The sequence below is a fragment of the Canis lupus genome, chromosome 21, assembly GCF_048164855.1.
Source record: "Canis lupus baileyi chromosome 21, mCanLup2.hap1, whole genome shotgun sequence".
Taxonomy (NCBI): domain Eukaryota; kingdom Metazoa; phylum Chordata; class Mammalia; order Carnivora; family Canidae; genus Canis; species Canis lupus.
Genome location: NC_132858.1, coordinates 40013080 through 40033598, shown reverse-complemented (window position 1 = coordinate 40033598; position 20519 = coordinate 40013080). Strand labels below are relative to the sequence as shown.

At 35.8% G+C, this 20519-nt stretch overlaps 1 protein-coding gene and 1 long non-coding RNA gene across 3 annotated transcripts in view; one reads left to right on the top strand and one right to left on the bottom strand.

The window, feature by feature from the left end:
• Nucleotides 1–20519, top strand: part of RELN (reelin) — a 498553-nt gene that overhangs the window by 153006 nt on the left and 325028 nt on the right. The window lies entirely within an intron of this gene.
• LOC140613517 (uncharacterized) lies at nt 11463–16760 on the bottom strand. The gene is made up of 3 exons (XR_012014514.1): nt 16468–16760; nt 13611–13706; nt 11463–12151 (listed from the first exon to the last, which is right to left on the bottom strand). It is a non-coding gene; the product is annotated as an uncharacterized lncRNA (long non-coding RNA).

Below are 20519 nucleotides of genomic sequence, written 5' to 3'. Positions count from 1 at the left end.
ACAGCACAGATCTAGAACATTTCCATCATCACAGAAAGTTCTAATGTGTAGCCCTGAGAAATTCTAATGAATTCTCTTTTCCCCTAATGTTGCCTTAACACTTGCAGAATGTAACCATGTATTTGAAAGGACATATCGAAGAAGTAGATAAAGCTAAGATTTTGCAATGGTCCTATGAAATTAAAACATCCTAACTGCTAACCTGGCCAAGCAGGGCAATTTTTGGTAGAAAGGTGGTTACCTAATTGTTCATTTTGTTTGCTAAGGCAGAAATTTCTATAGACCTTAATTTAGGGGGAAGGGTAGGCCAAGTGTAACAGGTAGGGATCCCCTCTGGTTACTTTCTCATTTAGTGCTCAGGGCTTAGTACTAATCTTTGGGTACCCTGGGCGCTGTTCTTCTCTCTGCCCTCACCCCTGGGTCTCCATCCCTGCCCCCACCCTGCTAGTCCCTGTCACCCCCTGCCATAGTATTTTAAGTTCTGGGCCTTCTCAAATATGTCCTTTACCCTGTGACAATTTATCACCATGTACCTAATATTTAAAATTAGCTTGTCTAGAGTGCTAATCATTAATATGAAAATAAGTGATAATGAAATTTGGAATACCATTTGATGGTGATGACAATGATGATGATAGTACTAGTGCCCTGTACAAAACAACACAATAAAGGTTCAAAGATCGAGGTGTTCCCCTAGGCAAGGCTGAAGATTTCAGTCTCTGGTATTTGGAATTTAGGCTGCAGTCCTTGGTTTTGGATGGCTCACTGGGTGTGTGACAAAATAGCAATTTCTATTTACTGAGCACCTGTATACCAGACAACCTATACAGTTCCTGTACTTTGTTAGAACCACCGTTACTGGAGAAAGAGCTTGAAGAGCTCATAGAAATAGGTCTGTTTTCATTCAAAATATGTCCTTTTAGCTGCTATCCTTTATTACCACTCTGTGTCGCTGTTAAAATAGTAATTATGAAGATAGTTTAGCAACTTGAGAGATGTTTGGAATATTAAGTGACAAAAACATTTTAAAAATGCATTTCTACTATTTCAAACACATTAAAATTCTGTTTGTAGAGGACTTCTGGCATTGTGGAAGATTGAGCAGGCATGACAGTCTTTCTATTAAAATCACATAGAAACTTTAAATAAATGAGTAAACATTTAAAATAAATCTAAAAACAGTTTGAAAGAAAATGAAGACACGAGGTGCCAAAAGAAAGGAGAGGTATCAAAACTGAATGAGGAAGTGGGAGCAGACATTGTGGCGGTCTACTGGTATTTTAAACCCGGATTTAAGTCCTAGGCCTGGAGTTTTAACCTCAGTGGGATCTGGAATTGTTGCTGAGAGCCTCTTCAAAGACTGCAGCAGAAAGAGAAGGAGAAGGAACTGGCTCTGGGCCCATTGCATGAAGCCTGGAGCCTCAAAGTATCATCCAACTCTGCCTGGGAAAACTGCACAGCTTGTCATCTGAGACTTTTGGTAAAGTAAGTCACTTAGGAGAAACAAAAATTTTCAGTGTGTCAGGAGTCTGACTTGACTTTCCCTGTTAACCTGGCATGGAACATCAAGTTAAGAAAGTAACATCTAATGGAAGTTTTAGAAGGAGAGAATAAAAAGAATGAGGACAGATCTATTTGAAGAGATAATAGAGGAGAATTTTCTAGAACTAAAGAAGATGTGAGTATTTTCTATCTAAGCAACATAAATAAAGTTAACATTGATACAAATCAGGTAAACCTTCAGAGTATCAAAGAGAAAATCTCAAAGGCAGCCAAAGAGAAAAGGTAGATTTCCTGCCATCTTAGTATGGTAGTGGCTTTCATATCAGCAACAAGAGATGCCAGGAGACAATGGAACAGTATCTTCAAAGTAGGAAGGAAATGAATTGTCATCCTAGAATTCTGTACCTAGATAAATTATGAGTCAGGCATGAGAAACAAAATAAGGACATTAAAAAAGGTTTGATATTTTTACCACACACAGAAACAGATAATTTTAAAGCAAGTTTTTAAAGGAAATGCTTTAGAGAGAAGAAAACAAACTCAGAAGAAAGGTGTAAGATGTAAAAAACTATGTTGTGATGCAAAAGTTAATAATAATTAGCAAGCATGCTAGAAATTCCGAATAAGCTTTGGATATGTATATAAATTTATATATGAAATATTCACCAATAACTATTTTCAAAGAGAATTTAAAGGCAAAGGATAACTCAAATACCAAGCAACGTGAAGGTGTGAGTTGGAGGAAGGAGATAAGTCCATATTAAAGTTTCCTAAGATCCTCAAATTATTCTGGAAGAAAGTTGTAGACTCAATTAAAAACATAAGTGTATTGAACTGAAATATAAGTGTAACTTCTAAAACTGGGAGGGATTGGGGAAAAGATTAAAGAAAACTTAACCCCTCCAAAGAAAGGAAAAAAGATTAACCTCAAAGCATAGAAGTATAAAATGTAAGATAAATAAGTATATAGTTGACCCTCAAACAACACAGGGATTAGGGGGACCAATCCCCTTCTTGGTCAAAAATCTGCATATAACTTTTGACTACCCCAGAACTTAACTACTGATAGCCTACTATTTATTGATCAGAAGCCTTACTGATAACATAAACAGTTGATTAACACACATTTTGTATGTTATGTGTATTAAATACTGTATTCTTACAATAAAGTAAGCCAGAGAAAGGAAAATGTCATTAAGAAAATCATAAGGAAAAGACATTTACAGTACTTTATTGCATTTACCCCCAAAAAGTCCCCCTATAAGTGGACCTGCAACAGTTCAAACCCATGCTGTTCAAGGATCAACTGCACATACATATTTACAATAAATATAAACAGATTAAATTCACCAGTTAATATACTTTTACTTCCAAAATGCAATTTTAAAAATCTAGCAATGTACAGCTTCCAAGAGACAAACCTAAACATAATGGCACAAAAATATTGAAAGTAGAGATAGGAAAAGATATACCAGGAAAATTCTAGCAAAAAAGAAGTTGGCATCACTATATTAATTCCAGACAAAATAAATAAACCATAATAATGTTAGAGATAAACATTAGGGATAACTTCCCAAGGACAAAATAACATTCATATAGATACAGCTGAAAAGAAAAATGCAAAATTGAAAGCTGCCTTAGAGGTGACAAGATACTGAGTATATTTCAAATATTTCAAATGCAATAGTATTATAAAATTATTTGAACAAAAATTCTTTAAAAATTATTTGTTGAATGGATGAATGAACGCAAGCATACGTAAATGAAAAATTTTAAGAATGCACAAATGACTCTGTTAGAGAATTAGGATTTATATTATGCTATTTAAAATCCAGATACTACACTGATGACAGCTGGCTTTCTATTACAACATTTTCAGCATTTTGGAATAGCAATTTGGTCATTTAACAAAACTTTCTCAATAACTTAAAATTCTGATTTGCAATCGATTTTTCTCTAATGATTCAAGTGATACATATGTTCTTCTAAATAATTCTGATATCTCAAATATTGCTGGAATACAATATTTCTATTGTTATTTAGGCTAAATAACATCATCTCCTGTTTTTGAATATTATTTAGACTAACATAAAGTATAAGGGTTAATATTATTCATAGTATTTTTTTTAATTGAAAGGCCCAAGTTCATGTAAAACTTTGCTGTTAAACTTTTTTTAAAAAAACACACTTTGAGGAAATAAATTTAAACTACATATTTTCTGGAATTTTAAGATGAACTTTTTAACATTACATCATTGGATATTTAAAAGTTGTCTTGTTTCGCACTAAGAAATAAATATTAAAATTATTTCCATCTCCATTTTAGTGCTTCACAATATCAAGGTCAGATTTGGTTACTCACCCTGACAAGTCCTAAGCTGGAAACAAAAATGCGTTAGTCAAATGTCCTCCATTTGTTCCCACTATGAGTATTTAGAGAAGGGATTAGGAATAATATGAGCATATTAGTTATCTGGGCTGACATATATTTCAAAGAGCAATGTCCAAAAATATTACACCAATGATAAACAGTAGAAATGCTTCTAATTAAAAATGTTTGCTGTAGATGCAAAGGATCCAAGATGGTAGGTCCCTTAATCAACCTCTGGTTTTAACTTAAGCAAATATATTGAAAGTAAGGCTGTAAAGCTAAGCTACATAAGCCTTTCTTCTAAATCCGCCTGCAGGCATTAATGCTCAGATTTGAGATGGCATCCTTATTTGCTAAGTGCAAAGATGGTTACAAAAGAGCTTTTCTCACTTTGAGGATAAAAGCTAAAGTATTCTTTAATTTTGGTTACTGCCCGGCTCATCTTAGCACCATAATAGTTATTTGGCTCGAAACCAAAAAGTAGCAATACAGTGCTTACATGTCTACGGATCAAAATTAGATGAAAAATTGCCATTTCTCATCTCCAAAGCTATTTGCTGTACATTTTATAACCCTCAAGATGCCTTTTGTAATATGTGATAACAGAGCCAACTGCAGCATCTGCCTGGAAAGAGATTACTTTAATTATGGACTCAATGTCCTATTTTCTGCAAGTGATCCCCAGAGACAGGCTTCCTGCCGGAGGAGAGGTGCAAGGATGCACATTAAAGCCTACACATCAACCACGAAGGGGTGGATAAAGTGAGACAAGGACACCCATAAACCGCCTTCATTTTCCTAGTCTGTGATGTGATGGAAGAGTCTACAATGATAGGTTTTTAATTATTCTAGCATCTGTTGTTATGGACTTCTGATGGTGAGGGCAAGATGAGCTTATAAAAGAGAGCAGAACCTTCGACAAGTCTGTGAAGGAAACAGACTGTATTAAAAAGGTTTGGTAAAACATAATTTTTTTTCAGGATTTCCTTCCAAATTGAAAAATATGTGCGCTGTATCAGTTACTTGTTATAATATTATTAGAAAGTGAAGCTAAGTGGCTTTCTTGTCAACCCCGGTTCTGGGTAACACATCAAGTGCCTCATTATTAAGAATTCATTTGCTATTCAGTATGATAGAGCTGCTCATAATGAATTTCATTTAGAACCGGTGTGTGTGTCTTACGTATTTCCATGGAAGCTCTTTATAATTTAACATTGATTTAACATTATGAGTGGACACTTAACACAAATTGTTACCTTGCTCGTATTAATTACAGAATTAGACTCCTTGATGAATAGCTTTTTTGAGAATGAGCACGTGGGCTTTCTTTTTAAAAGCATAGCATACACATAAGATATTTGGGATTTCATCTGATTTCTCAAAAAGTATAAGCATATTTTGCATTTTTTAAAAGATAGGGGATTATAGAAGAGCAACTGTGAGAATTAATTTTAAACTTCAAAAGAGGAATTTAAGGGATTTGGCATGAAATCATTTCCTGTGAGAGAGGGAAAGATGGAACAGGAAAATGTACCTACAATCATATTAGGTGAAAACATCAAGTCTTTTAAGTATTATATCAACTATGACTTTCATTTTTTTCTGGTATTGAAATGAAATGTTCTTAATATTTTTATACTTTGATAAATCTAAGTAATATATCTTTGGACATTTTAAATGGTAACATTTAAATCTAAAATATTATGATGAAATGTTTGATTTTTTGGAAATATTTGATATCTTTAAGACCTTCTAATTTATAATAAATACCACATTGGAGAAAGTTTTAAATGTATGTTCAACTGGATAGTTTTACAGAGGTTTTTCTGTTTTGTATATCTGGTAGATAAAGAACTGAATATATATTATTTCTCTCTCTCTCTCTCTCTCTCTATATATATATATATATATATATATATATAATCAGAACTTATAAGTAGAAGGGTGTTTAGTTTTTGTCTCCATTTAAAGATCTTCGGCATAATAAATTAAAGCAATATTTATGGACATTAGGAAAAATAAAAGCGTATTAGAAACCAAGACTATAAATAATTGTACTGTCATCAGTTCAAGGAAAATAATTCCTAATTTTTTAACTTGTATTTTGCTATTAAAACATAAGTTTCTTTATTTAATATAATGGCTCTCAGATATGTTGTGAAATCAGAATTCCCATACAAATCAACAGCAAGGAGAGATTTCTAAATGGTTCATTTGGAGCATGACGAGATGACTTCTTTAAAGATCAAAGGGAATCAGAATTTTCTCTTAAGGAGTATTTATTCTGTAATTTCAGTTCTATATAGTGCACTTTGGCAACTCCAAATCCAAATCAGACTTTTAAAATCTTACTTTATTATCCCAAGGTTGTTTGGAATATATATATATATACACACACACACACACACATACATATACATACACACACTTTTTTTTTCCTGCCAACTGTTTCTTTAAGACATTCTGTCTTCTGAGTTAGTTTTTTAGTAAAAATGTCAAGTTAAATTCTTTTGGCTTTATGTATTTCATGTTTGGGTCAGAATGCAGAATGCCTTTATTTGGACTTAGAATTTAAAAGATTGACAGTAGTCAAATGTATGCTGCAAACAGACTTTGTTCTTCACATTTAAACTTGACAGTCAAGGGATCCCTGGGTGGCGTAGCGGTTTGGCGCCTGCCTTTGGCCCAGGGCGCGATCCTGGAGACCCGGGATCGAATCCCACATCAGGCTCCCGGTGCATGGAGTCTGCTTCTCCCTCTGCCTGTGTCTCTGCCTCTCTCTCTCTCTCTGTGACTATCATAAATAAATAAAAAAATTTAAAAAAAAGTTGACAGTCAAAACTATTTCCTTTTAAATGTTTAAATTCATTTTGTTTTCTGGTTGTGAAAGTAATATTCATCGAAGAAAATATTTAAAAGTACAACTAAGCATATACCCATCCATGTCCATTCACACTGACACTTGCTTCTGTGTACACACACATGTGCACACGCACATGTTCCTTCTCCCAGAAATAAGAATAGTAAGTATCTTGGCGTATATTTCAGACATATGTATGTGTTCAATTTTATTTTTACTACTTGAGGTTCTACCATATATTCTATTTTATAATCTAGCTTTGTTTTAAAACTTAACATTACATTTTAAATGTTTTTCTAATAAACATCCATCCACATCATCATGTGGATAGTATTCTATTATATGACTGTACTATAATGTATTTAATCAATTCCTTATTTGTGGACATTTTGCTTGTTTCCAGTGCTCATTATTTTAGCAGCTTTATAATGAACAATCTTGCAGCTAATACTCTTTGCACACTGCTAATTATGAAACCATATTATTTTCATGGTATGACTACAAAGTCAACCTGATTAAAATGAAAAGCTAAGCTATGAAGTCAGCCTGATTAAAATAAAACCATATTGTGATTTTTGTGCTAAGGCCAGCATCACAAAGACTAATGAAGGTTAACTTTTCAACTTTTAACAGTAATAGTTCTTTATAATAATGGTTGATAATCATTCATAGGTTAAGATAAATGCCCATTTCCTTATCATTGTTCTAATACCTAGTCATCACTTTAATTAAAAGAACTGTCTCTCATGTTATGCTAAGCAAAATAAGTCAGAGAAAGACAAATAACCATGTGATTTCACTCATATGTGGAATTTAAGAAACAAAACAGATGAACATAGGGGATAAAAAAAGAGAGAGAAGCAGATCAGAAAACAGACTCTTAACCACAGAGAACAAACTGAGGTTTGCTGGAGAGGAGGTGGGCAGGGGGATGGGGTAACTAGGTGATGGGGATTAAGGAGGGCACTAGTGATGAGCACAGGGTGTTGTATGTAAGTGATGAATCACTAAATTCTACACCTGAAACTAATATTATACTGTATGTTAACTAACTGGAATTTAAATAGAAACTTGAACAAAAAAAAAAAAGAAAGAAAACTGTCTCTCACTTTGCAACATTTTCTGTTCCACTGTTAAATTTCAGTAAGTGCCTTTTAGAGGGCCTGTTTTATAAGGCAAACTAATTCAGTTGAAAAGCAGCACATTGTGTCTGCTTTCCAAAGTTCCCGGAACACATGGCCTTGCAACTAACTCGTCAGCAATGAGGGAACCTCTTAGTCTGATATTTATATTTATATTTTTTATTTTTTATTTATGTTAATTTTTTTATATTTATATTTTTAGAAAATCTTTGTTGTTTTAGCTCTATAATCTGAATGTAGCATTGTCATAGAGAATGTAAATTCCACTAGTAAATAAGAGTTGGTTTTATTATATAAATATTTGCTCTCTAAAGTCCTAATTATTTAATGATTGTAGGCCCATAGTAGAAGCCTTTAAAACTGTCATAAGTGATAACACCTACATTTTACTGTTTATTAATGCTGTTTTATTATAGCATTGTCATTGTCCTTTCATCCACACTCAATTTAGTCTTTTCATGAAAGAGTAAATTCTTAACAAAAGTAATCCTTAAGCTTTTCCTACAGGAAATCCTACAGACCAATGCCTCACAAATTATGGTTTATTATACAAACAAATATGAGCATGTTTAATATTGACCATTTTAACTATGTGGAAGACTCTTTAAAGTCCTTTTCAGCCGGGTGAAAGTCTTTTTCACCTTCATCTCTGCTATTAAAAGCAGGGGGTTACCTCACATAGAGAGGACCTGGCCATATATTTAGAACCTTGGCCTGCTGCTTTGGATATCTGTTTGCTCTTTGTCTCAACTCATTGATTTATATAAATCACCTCAAAGTGAGAACCCACATTGAAATATTCAATGTGTTTATGGGTCGCACTACACTCTTCCAGGGAGTGAAATGCTAACGTGATATGAATAAATTGTAGAATGACATTGTAAACATGAGTGAGAAGAAGAGTGGCGAGATGTATATCAATATGTATCAAAGAAATATGAGAAAGGAACAATAATTTGAGCTGTTATAATAAGTTGTCAGTTCTCTTCCAAGAGGGAGATTCAAGGACCAATTATGGACTGTGTCTTTAACTTCAGACAGTGTTACTATGGATTTCATGATCCTACAAATTCTGGAAGGCCTCTCAAGGGCCATTAAAAAGAGAAAAATGGTGGTCTTACAGGCAGCAGTCTCTGGAATAGTGGTTGCAATGTTAGATAAAATTATTTTATTATTTTTTAAAGATTTTATTTATTTATTTGAAAGAGAGTGAGTGTAAGTGGGGGAAGGAGCAGAGAAGGGAGGAACAGAGGGAGAAGGAGAGAATATCCAGCAGACTCTGTGTGGAGTCTTATGCGGGGCTCAATCCCATGACCCTGAGATCATGACCTAAGACAAAACCAAGAGTCAGACAGTTAGTTAAGTTATATAGGCATCCCTATATAAAATTATTTTTGTGTAGAGTCTATATTATATCTATCCTGAAGGAGAAACCTTGGAGAGAGAGGGTGAGAGAAGAAGAGAGAGAGAGAGAGTATATTGCCAGGGAAAGAAGGATCTGGAGTACTGCTATAAATCAGTTTTTCTTTTTTTTTTTTTAAAGATTTATTTTTTTATTCTTTAAAAAAAAAAAGAGAGAGAGAGAGAGAGGCAGGGACATAGGCAGAAGGAGAAGCAGGCTCTTCACAGGAGTCCGATGTGGGACTCGATCCTGGATCCCGGGATCACAACCTTAGCCGAAGGCAGTTGCCCAACTGCTGAGCCACCTAGGGGTCCCTAAATCAGTTTGTCTTTTGGAAGATATGTTCCTGCATATAATCTTTTTATATTTTTATGTAAATTAAAATGTGATTTACATTTCAAAAATTTTAATGTAATGGCGCCTGTCTTGAAAACTATATCCCCTTTTTGCTAATTTTACATTGAGTAAATGAAGATGAAAATCTAGAGCACACAGAAGTGCCTTTTTTTTTCTATTTTAGAGAACTTGATATGTAACAGTTCAACTTACAGGATATTATAATGATTAAACTTAAAAAAATACGTGTTTTTAATGGAAGCTTTGACTAGGGGATTTAAATATCAAACATCTTTGAAATACATTTTTTTTTCAAATCCATTTACACAGTGTTTTTCAGTACAGCAGTTCTGGAGATGAGCATGGCCTTAGATAATTAGCATTTCTAAAAAAAAAAACATGCTGTTTTCTCATGGAGATTTTCAAAGTAACACACTGGAGAGTGCCAATAAAAAAGTCTTTGGGTTTAAACATTTTACTTACAAAGGGACTAAAAATATGTTATTATTGTCACACTTTAGTTGTACATTTGCCAGTTCACAAGAATGACTTCCCACAACCCAAAATGCTAACTCACGAGTAAAACTTTTATTTTTGAGTGTAAAAGTGTTGCAGTAACAGTGTTTGAACGAGAAGTGTGAATCATTGGCAAAGCAGATGTTCAATAAAATTGTAGTAAATATAGTAATGATATGCTTATATTTAATATTTCAGAGATAACTTACTTTTCACTTGATACATCAGTTGAACTCATGACTTTAAATTTGCAGTGCCTGGGTGCTCAGTTAAGCATCAGACTCTTGATTTCGGCTCAGGTCATGATCTCAGGGTTGTGAGATGGAGCCCTGCACCAGAATCTGTGCTCAACTGGGAATCTGTTTGAGATTCTCTCTCTCTCTCTCTCTCTCTATCTCTCTGCCCCTCTGCCCCTCCCCCATTCACTCTTTCTCTGAAATAAAGAAATAAATCTTTAAAAAAATAAATCTGAGGAAAATTATATCCCACAGACATCCCCTCAGCTGCTCATTTTAGACACTTCAACACATGGGGAAGCAGTTATTTTGTTTGCTGGGAAAGAGTAAAACGTTTATATGTCATTGTGAAATGTGTAAAACTTCACAATGTTAAATATTAATCAAAATATGATTATATGGCTAGCGATTTGAATTCCTCAAATATCAAAACCTGAAAATGGAAAAAAATTCCATAGCAAAATCAACTGAGAAATAATTCCATAATAGCTCTATAATTGTCTGTATTTTCACAAATTAAATCGTTCTTCTTTTTTTAACTTTTTTTTATTTTCAAATTTTACTTAAATTCTAGTTAGTTAACATATAGTGTAATATCAGTTTCAGGAGTAGAATTTAGTGATTCATCACTTACATACAACACCCATTGCTCATCATAACAAGTGCCCTCCTTAATGCCCATCACCCATTTAGCCCATCCCCCAACCCACCTCCCTTTATCAACACTCAGTTTATTCTCTATCATTAAGAGTTTCTTATGGTGTGTTTCCCTCTTTCTTTTTTTTCCACCCTCCTATATGTTCATCTGTTTTGTTTCTTAAATTCCATGTATGAGTGAAACCATAAGGTATTTGTCTTTCTCTAACTTATTTTTCTTAGCATAGTATACTGCAGTTCCATCCATGTGGATGTAAATAGTAGGCATTCATACTTTCTGATGGCTGAGTAGTATTCCTACACACACACACACACACACGCACAATCTTCTTTATCCATTCATTCATCAGTGGACATTTGGGCTCTTTCCATAGTTTAGCTATTGTTGATAAAGCTCCTTTAAACATCAGGGTGCATGTACCCCTTCAAATCTGTATTTTTGTATCCTTTGGGTTAATGCCTAGTAGTACAATTGCTGGATCGTAGGGTGGCTTTATTTTTAACTTTTTGAGGAACCTCCACCTTGTTCTCCAGAGTGACTACACCGGTTTACATTCCCACCAAGAGTGAAAGAGAGAGTTCTCTTTTCTCTGCATCCTCACCAACATCTCTTATTTCCTGTGTTAATTTTAGCCATTCTGACAGGCATGAGGTAGTATCTCATTGAGGTTTTGATTTGTGTTTCCTTGATGATGAGTGATGTTGAGCATCTTTTCATGTGCCTGTTAGCCATCTGGATGTCTTCTTTGGAAAAATGTTTATTCATGTCTTCTGCTCATTTCTTAACTGGAGTATTTGTTTCTTGGGTATTGAGTTTGGTAAGTTCTTGATAGATTTTGGACACTAACCCTTTATCAGGTACGTCATTTGCAAATATTTTCTCTGTGTGTCATCCACTATGCTTAAAAGTCTTTCTCCTTGTTTTATCCTCACAACAATCTTATGAAATCAGCGGTATTATTATCCCCATGATAGCAGTCAGAACTCTTGGTATTTAAATAGTTCTCTCATTGTGCAGATAGTTTTTATAGCTGGTAAGAGGCAGAACTTCAGCTCAGGTTTAGCTTGGGCCAATTCGAGCCCTTAATCAATGCACTTCCAATGGCCACACAAAGTTGACTGTTGGTTCTATGAAAAAGGCAGAACAAGAAATAAAATAAAATAAAATAGACATTTAAAAATACTATTGTGTGGAGACTACTTATATGATTAAAAATTGACTTAAATAAGTATTGTTTCGAAGGTTTAGGAAAACCACTATTATAGGGGGAAAAAGAAAGGAGATTTAAAATAAAAGGAAAAAGGGCATGGTCTTTTAAGGAATCAGAGCTGGCATGTTACAATAGAAAGAGAGAAAGAAGATGAGAAAAATACAGAGAAAGGAGATCTTCAAGCATTCCTCTTTTTCTCAAAACCCTTCTTCTTGATACATTTCTTGTACTCCAAGTTTAAGATTTTCTTGCTTGGCTCATGGCATAAGCTTCCATTTTCTGGACTCATTGGGAAAATTTGCTTATGTGGAAAATCCAATTTTCCAGCTATGTCCAAATAATGGAGCATTACTATGTACATATTTGTGTTGGCTTTAATGAATAATATGCAACCTTCCCTTAAAATAAGTAAAGACAAAAGTAATCAGATTGAGTTGTTAAAGTTCTGAGGTCATTGGCTTCTCTGCCTGTTTCCCCTTCAAAAGACAAAGTTACTTTTACTTAGCATTTTCTTAATTTATTAGGAGAAAACCATAAAGAACTGTTTCAGTGCATGCCTCCTGGATACTCCTGGGTGTCAGTAACTGTAAAAACACAAAGCACTGTCTGTTGGCTGTTATCTTTTCTCAATTCCCATGTAGTTTTACTGAGAATCCTAAAATTGACAAGGATATGAACATTATCTTGTAATTGGAAACAACAACAACAACAAAAAAACTGATCAGAGGATCATAGGGGATAATTTGCCCTGTATGTAGCAAGAGTACAGGCTTCCAATGACCTTCCAGGGAGACTAATATCACATCTACATTAACATCCTCATTATTGACCTGAAACAACAGAAAACAAGTTAGTTAAATTCTCAGATGATGCTAAATGAAGAAGTGTTTGTTGCTAAATACCAGTGAGGAACAAGACAGAATTCAAAAGGTCCCTAAAGAATGTTAGAGATAGTCGGGAAATAGCAACAACAACAACAAAATTGAAGCTTAAAAATGCAAGCAAATGTATCTAGAGAGGAAGCAATTTTAAACACTGATATTAGATAAGCTACAATTAGAATGCAGTAATGATTAAAGAGGCCTTCAGGTGATAGTAAGCAGAAAATTAGACAGAAGCCCGAAATGTAATATAGTTAAAATGCTACTGTGTTTAGCACCCTTGTATTCATATTCTGCATAAAGGATCAGATAAACACTGTTGGCTGATGAGATCTCATTTAGAGTTCCTTGATTACAGATTACAAAGCTGTAAGAAAAAGAAAAAATTAGATTTTGCCATATGTATGCAAATACCCTATAGCCCAGGAAAATCCAGTACTAGCCAGCAACAAGCTACAATAAAAAGCCCCTTTTCCCTTAAAATATGTCCCTTACCTATCAGGAGAAGTACAGGAGGTTCTCATCTTTGGGTTAACCACTTTCAGTTGGGTTACTGTTCCAAAAGTTCCCATTAAATTGTCCATTGATTTCCTAGGAAGAATTTTTTTTAAGACTTTATTTATTCATGAGAGACACAGAGAGAGAGACAGAGACACAGGCAGAGGCATAGTCCTGCAGGGAAGCCTGATGCAGGACTCGATCCCAGGACCCTGGGATCACGACCTGAGCCGAAGGCAGATAGATGCTCAACCACTGAGCCACTCGGGTGCCCCAATTTCCTGGAAGAATAAATCTGGAAATGAAATTGTTTGTAAGACTTTTTGGCAGCCATGTGGCAGAGGCAGGATTCCGAATAGAGGGGAGGACAGATGTGTGGCATGGGATCTACAGGAGGCTAAGAAGAGAGGTAGGGTCAGAAGGTGATACCCTGGACAGCTCGAGGGACTGTTTCTAAAGGCCTGGGGAGAAAGTGTGATTAGGAAGCGCTCACAAGGAGGTAAGGGATAGTGGTAGCTGTAGGTTAGCGAAAGTCACTTGAACTTAAATGGTTTTTGATTCACATCGGAGAGCAAGTGGCTTTGTGGCCACAGCTTCCTATTTTCTGCTGGTCCTGTGGCTGCAACAAGGCAAACCATTTGAATAAATAGCCTCATTCTCACTAGCTTATTCTTTACAGAAATGCTGTAAGCTTATTCAAGGGCTTTATGGCAGAACCGTTTTATCACTCACTGGATAGATTCATAATTTCAGGCACTAAAAAAAAGTTCCATTGGATTTAATAACTGAAGTGTGTTTCCCTCTGGATTAAAGAAGTTGGGGGGTTGATTTTTTTTTAATTCTGTGTTGGTTTATGTCTGCCAAGGGAAATCCACAATGAATTAAATCTGCTCAATGAATTTTTGCTCTTATAAAATTGTTTTAATGCTAAACATTGCCTGTTTCAAATATTGTACCAGAGGCATTTATTTACAATCTGGTACATATGTAGTTTGAGCTTCTTAGCATAACTTACAGTGAATTAATGACTTGTTATGTATTGCTCAAACACTCTGCAGAAGTGATTTATAGGGCCGTGCTATGCACTGGCGGTTACTTTGCAATCTCTGTGCTGGCTGTCTCATCAATATCATTAAATGAATTCACAGTGACACAGCTCTGCTACTGTAGTTTTTGATATGAGGGATAACTGAACATAAATCAGAACTTATGTTTAATTCATAAGATGTACCAATCTCTCATGTAGGCGTGAGTTAGGTTAGAGGATGTCACAAATGTGTTTTACAGTACCTCTTGTGATTAAACCCAGGCCCTTCCGTATGACTTTATATACCAGGTAAAAATAATAGGTTGCTCTACACTATGCCATTTTTCAGATAAATGCAATTTATTTTTATTTAGGTATGATTGGTTTCTGTTGTTGTCCCCACAAGCAGGATATATTTTAGAAAGGAACACTGAGAGAGGTATAATGAAAGAACCGTTACTCCGAGTTTGAAATTCTTGTATCTTCTTTAGTAGTTAAATATGAGTTAATATCTACAATTTATTTTTTAGATCTTTTTTATGCATAGGGTTTTTAAGAATGGAAAAAGTGTACATTGATGCCGAGTCAAAAGAGCTTTTATTTTAAGCCTTAACATTTCCTTTCAGTAAAACTTAAAAAATGCTTAATTAACTTTGGGAGAATGGGCCTGGTTATCTTTGCTTATTAGTCTAGTCCAAGAAAGGGGAAATATTGCAACCATACAACAAAGAAAGTCATATATCCGTTTCCTAAAAAGGAAACTTTAACTGTCCTAGAGAATTTTACTGGTATTGTTGTTACTCTTGCTACAGTGACTGATATTTATTCTTTGAACCAGTGTGAGTGCACTGCAATCCATGCAGAAGATGTGAGTTTTTCTCCTGGTGAGAAGGGTAATCTGGCTCCAGCAGAGCTGCGACCAGGGCGCTGAGATAATGGCAAGATTGCCAGGTTGTCGAGCCTCGTCACTGGCCCGCTGTGTAGCCCTGTGATCGGCTCTGCTGACTGTCACAAAGAAAGAATGTGACATGTTTCTGCCAAAGAAAATAATTCCAACATATGCAAGAAACTGACACAAATGTCTTCTCCTCCTTCCTCTGGTTCCAGCTGATTAGACCTAGCTTGAGGTCCTGATGATTTTAAGACCTACTTAGTTGGGCCTTGTTTGAAAAGAAGATAGATGAGCTATTGCTTTCAAGTCCTTAGTGACAAAGGGATGAGAAGAAATGACATTACTTAGTAGTGTAATAAGTAATTGATTTCATAATGCTCGGGACAAAGGGCAGAGTAAATGCACACGTGAGAGCAGAAGATGCCCGGGGCATGTCAGCAGAGGGGAAAGAAAGCACACAAATGTGTTGAGGAATAGGGTGCCTTGGAGGGGGAAATTACTACAGCAGGATAATCCAAGTAGCTCCTTTTCATATAAATTGTGAGATTAAGAATTTACTAAAAGAGAATTTCTTTTTTTTTTTTAATTTTTTTTTTATTTATTTATGATAGGCAAACAGTGAGAGAGAGAGAGGCAGAGACACAGGCAGAGGGAGAAGCAGGCTCCATACACCGGGAGCCCGACGTGGGATTTGATCCTGGGTCTCCAGGATCGCGCCCTGGGCCAAAGGCAGGCGCCAAACCGCTGCGCCACACAGGGATCCCTAAAAGAGAATTTCTGTAAACAATATCAACTGGAAGATCTGCTTCCTGGAATTTGTATCATTTAGGAATAGGTTCCACCTACACAAAGAGAAAACCTGACTTCTGGTGCCTTAAAAAATATATATATGCCTGTTTCTGCTCACCCAAGGAGACATTAACGTCACACATCACCTGCTGTGTGTGTTCCTGCTGCTCGTGGTCACAACGGGGCTCCTCTTTTAGCTGAGTCTTTCAGAATGTTCCACAGTCTCTCTCTATAACATGCTTATTATGAGTTTCCTGAATGGAAGCCTAGACTGTTGTTTTTGTGATTTTGTTTGGACCAATTTTAACATTCTATAATGTTGACTGCATAAATTCCATTCACAGCTGAGTCATACACAGCACTGTTACTTCTTTTCTTTTCTAGGCTTTTTGTTTTCCCAGGAATTAATAATTTCCTTGTTTTTTCATTTGCTTTATTTCTAAGTATTTGTTTCTCCCCTACTTGTATAAACTTTCTCTCAACACATTCAAACCCATTAAGTTTTCCATTTGTTTAAACCTCTTGAAGGAAGTGTTCCTAGAGCCCTCTGGCCTATTGGAATCTGGACTGGCTGTTCCTAGGCCTGCTGCACAGCTGGTACCCTGGGATTTCCCTCTCCCTTGATCCTGCTCTGGATCTCTAGTTTCCTTTTTTTTTTTTAACATATTCCTTTTGCTTGATGTATTCTTTATAACCAAACCCCTGCTTTTGGCATTGTTGATGCTGTTGTTTGAAAGTGAACGTCTTCTGGTGCCTTTCTGAGTAGGAAAAAAAGAGAGTTTTTAGACCTTCTTGGCCTGAAAATGTCTTGATTAATAGGTTGATTGTGTATAAAATTCTAAGTTGGAATTGGAAGGCCATGCTCAGTGCCTTCTAGTCTCCATAGTAGCTTGGTAGGACCAAAGTCATTCTGATTCTTGACATTTCCTAGAAAAACTTTGTTCTGTATAAATTTGTAGGATCTGTGGAATTTTGTAGTGATACATACTGTTAGGTTCTGTTTTATCTGTTATCCTAGAAACTCACTGGGCTCATGTTCTTCAGGATGAGAAAATTGTATTGAGTTATTTCACTGAGGATTTATCCCATTCCCATCTTCATTTTCTCTACTGTCTTTCTGAAATGCCTCTATAATGACATTAGATATTCCGAACCAGGTCCTCTAGTTTTCTTTTCTTTTTCCTCCTATATTCACTGTTTTTTTTTTTCTCTCTACTTTCTAAATGATTTCCTCAGCTTTTGTCTTTTAAATTGTATGCCATCTTTCAGCTCTGTGATAATATTTCAAATTTCTAATACATTGTTTTCCTTTTGGATATTCCTTTTTTAATAGAAATATTTTAACAGCACCATTTTTTTTCTTTGAGTCTCCGTATAATCTCTAATTTCTTTATTTTTTTTTTCTTGCCTATTTGTTTTGGTCTCTCTTTCTCAACAGAGAATTTCCTCAAAGATCATTTCCCAATGATCTTTGGATGTAGTACTCTGCAAAACCACCTGGAAGTTCTGTAGGGAAAGTGAAATGGTAATGAGGGAGGCTGGTGATTGTCTTCACTGTAGGTTGATCTGACTTGACTGATTCCCCTTAAGGTAAAAAATTTTAGGAACTTTAGGTTTTTCCCTTAGGCAGGATACAGTCTCCAAAAAGGATTTCCCAATCTCTTCCCAAACTATAAACCTAGTTTCCAGCTATATAGGAGCCAAGAGGAGAAAGAAAGTTGGGAGGAGGGAGTCTCATCTAGTATGTAAACTTTCACTTGTCCCTTGTGTGCTGCCCTCTAATGTGCCTGATGTCTCTGGAGAATAAAACTCTAATTTTTGCTGTTCTGTTGAAGGCTTTACTGAGCTGCACAGAATTAGGGAGAAGAGCTCTTAAGGAAAGCTTCTTAAATAGACTTCAGCAGAGTCTCTGTTTTCTGTCTCATCTCCATCCTCACTTCAAAAGGCATCCAGTGCTCCAAGTGTCTGAATCTACCTCAGCCTACCCTGCTGCTGGCTCGGGACTCAGTGTTTCAGTGTATGCTGGGTTAGTTGCAACTCACCCATCTGCTTTCCAGTTTCCCAAATTTTGATGCCATTGTCATTTTTCCTGTCTCTTGGTTCTTCAGGTTTATACCTTTATAAAAAGAGCCTTTACTGTGTTTTAGTGAGGTTTTGGGAAGGAGTGGAAGTTGATATTTGCATTTAATCTGCCATCTTTAAAACTGATGACTTTGGGGCACTTGGGTGGCTCAGTGGTTTGAGCATCTGCCTTTGGCTCAGGTCATGATCCTGGGGTCCCGGGGTTGAGTCCTGCATCAGGCACCCCGCAGGGAGCCTGCTTCTCCCTCTGCCTGTGTCTCTGCCTCTCTCTGTGTATCTCTCATAAATAAATAAATAAAATCTTTTTTAAAAAACCTGATAACTTCTCAGTTACCAATTAATACTCAGCTCAGATATGACCTCTCAGGCTCCCCATTTGAATGAGGAGTCCTTTATTGTGTGTGTGTGTATGTGCTGCCATTAAATGTATGTCCTTCCATTATAATGACCACTTCATGTCTCATGTGCCAGGAGTCTGTGCGGTCATTCACTTGAAAGCTGTGTATTATTTGTCTTCTTGTCTCCAGCACTTTCATGGAGCCTCTAACATGGCAGGTGTTGAGAAATACTTGTTAAATGAATGAATGAGCTTGGATGTTAGGATACTAAGGTGGAAATACTCTTGCTGACTCCATCTAAAGAGATTATACTGACTCTTAAGGATTTCGTTACAGTGCTACTTAATTTTTTAAGGCCAAGAGAAAGATGAATTGATTTTTTTTAAATAGAGAATCCATTTTTCAGATTCTCCTGACAGCTACTCAGTTCACTGTTTTTCCTCTTCTTTTAGAATGTGAAAGAGGCAACTTATATTTTATGATTGTCTGTAAGAAAATGCTTACAGGGAGCTCCATTTCCCCTCAGTGCCAAAGCTAACCAGTCATTTAGTAATTGCTTTAACCAGTGACTGAACTAAGTTGCCTCTTCTGTCTCTCCAATACTTAGAGCAGTTAGCTGGCACTTACCTCAGATTTTAAGGAAATGTTTGGGTTTTTTCTCTATTTCTGAATACGTATTGTAGTAGTATGACCTCATCTGAAAAATTAAGCTTAACTTTACTTAAATTTTTCTTAACTATGTGTCCCTTATTAATAAGTAGGACTTTTTTTTCAAGATTGGTAAAAACTCCCTGCAGATATAAAACCCTGGTTCCTCTTTACTTAGCAACTCAAAATCTGCATTTTCTCTTCCATATATTTTCTCTTCTTAGCTAAAAGAATTTTTTTAAAAAAAACCCTAGTAGGTCAATGTTCACTCTCATGGAATATCTGATAAGAAAGGCTGTTGGGAAAGCATTCCATTGTCCCTTTTACAGCCTCCTTGCTCTCTTTGTGACCATATGCTACATGTCCTGTAAATATAATCCAATAATTTTGGCCTATTCTTCTTTTTAAAAGTGGTTATGTGACCAATTAAAGGAACTCTTGATGAGTTCAAAGACCCTGTGACCCAGGAAAGTGTAAACAATCTTTACACCGCCCAAGATCAAACCATCAGCAGACCATTGGCTAAGGGAAGACTAAAATTTTCTCTTGGACTAAAATCTGAATAGCTGGAAGTTGGCTGGAGTATTTGAAAGGATTTGGGACTTTTACAGTTTTATGAATCCAAGACCTGGCAGCACAAGATTTTTGTGTGCTTTCATCTGTGTATGTGCCACACATATGTACTCATATGCCATGAGATTCAGATATCTAGAGTTGGTTTAAAACGCATGGACTTTTGAAATTACGTTTTTAATTTTCTCTGTGCTTTGAGCCTTCTGCCTCTGTGCTTTGAAATACTTTGACGTCTGTTGTCTTGATTGTTACTCACCCAGCCTATGAGATAGCCAGGCCAGCTGTTGTTCCCATTTTACAGATGAAGAATCTTGTGCTTAGACAGGTTATGCTACCTGCGTGGGTTCATTCACCTAAACTGTTAGTGGCAAAACTGAAAGTAGGATCTAGTTTTCTTTTTCTTGGATTTTGAATTGTTTCTTGATACTGAGATATTATTTTACTCAACCTGAAGGAATATAGGTGTGAGATACCTGGGTAGCACTTTTAAATTCTTTCACAGAAGATAAGTCCCTACCAGATCTCTTGACCAGCAGGGGTTGCTCATCATGATTAGC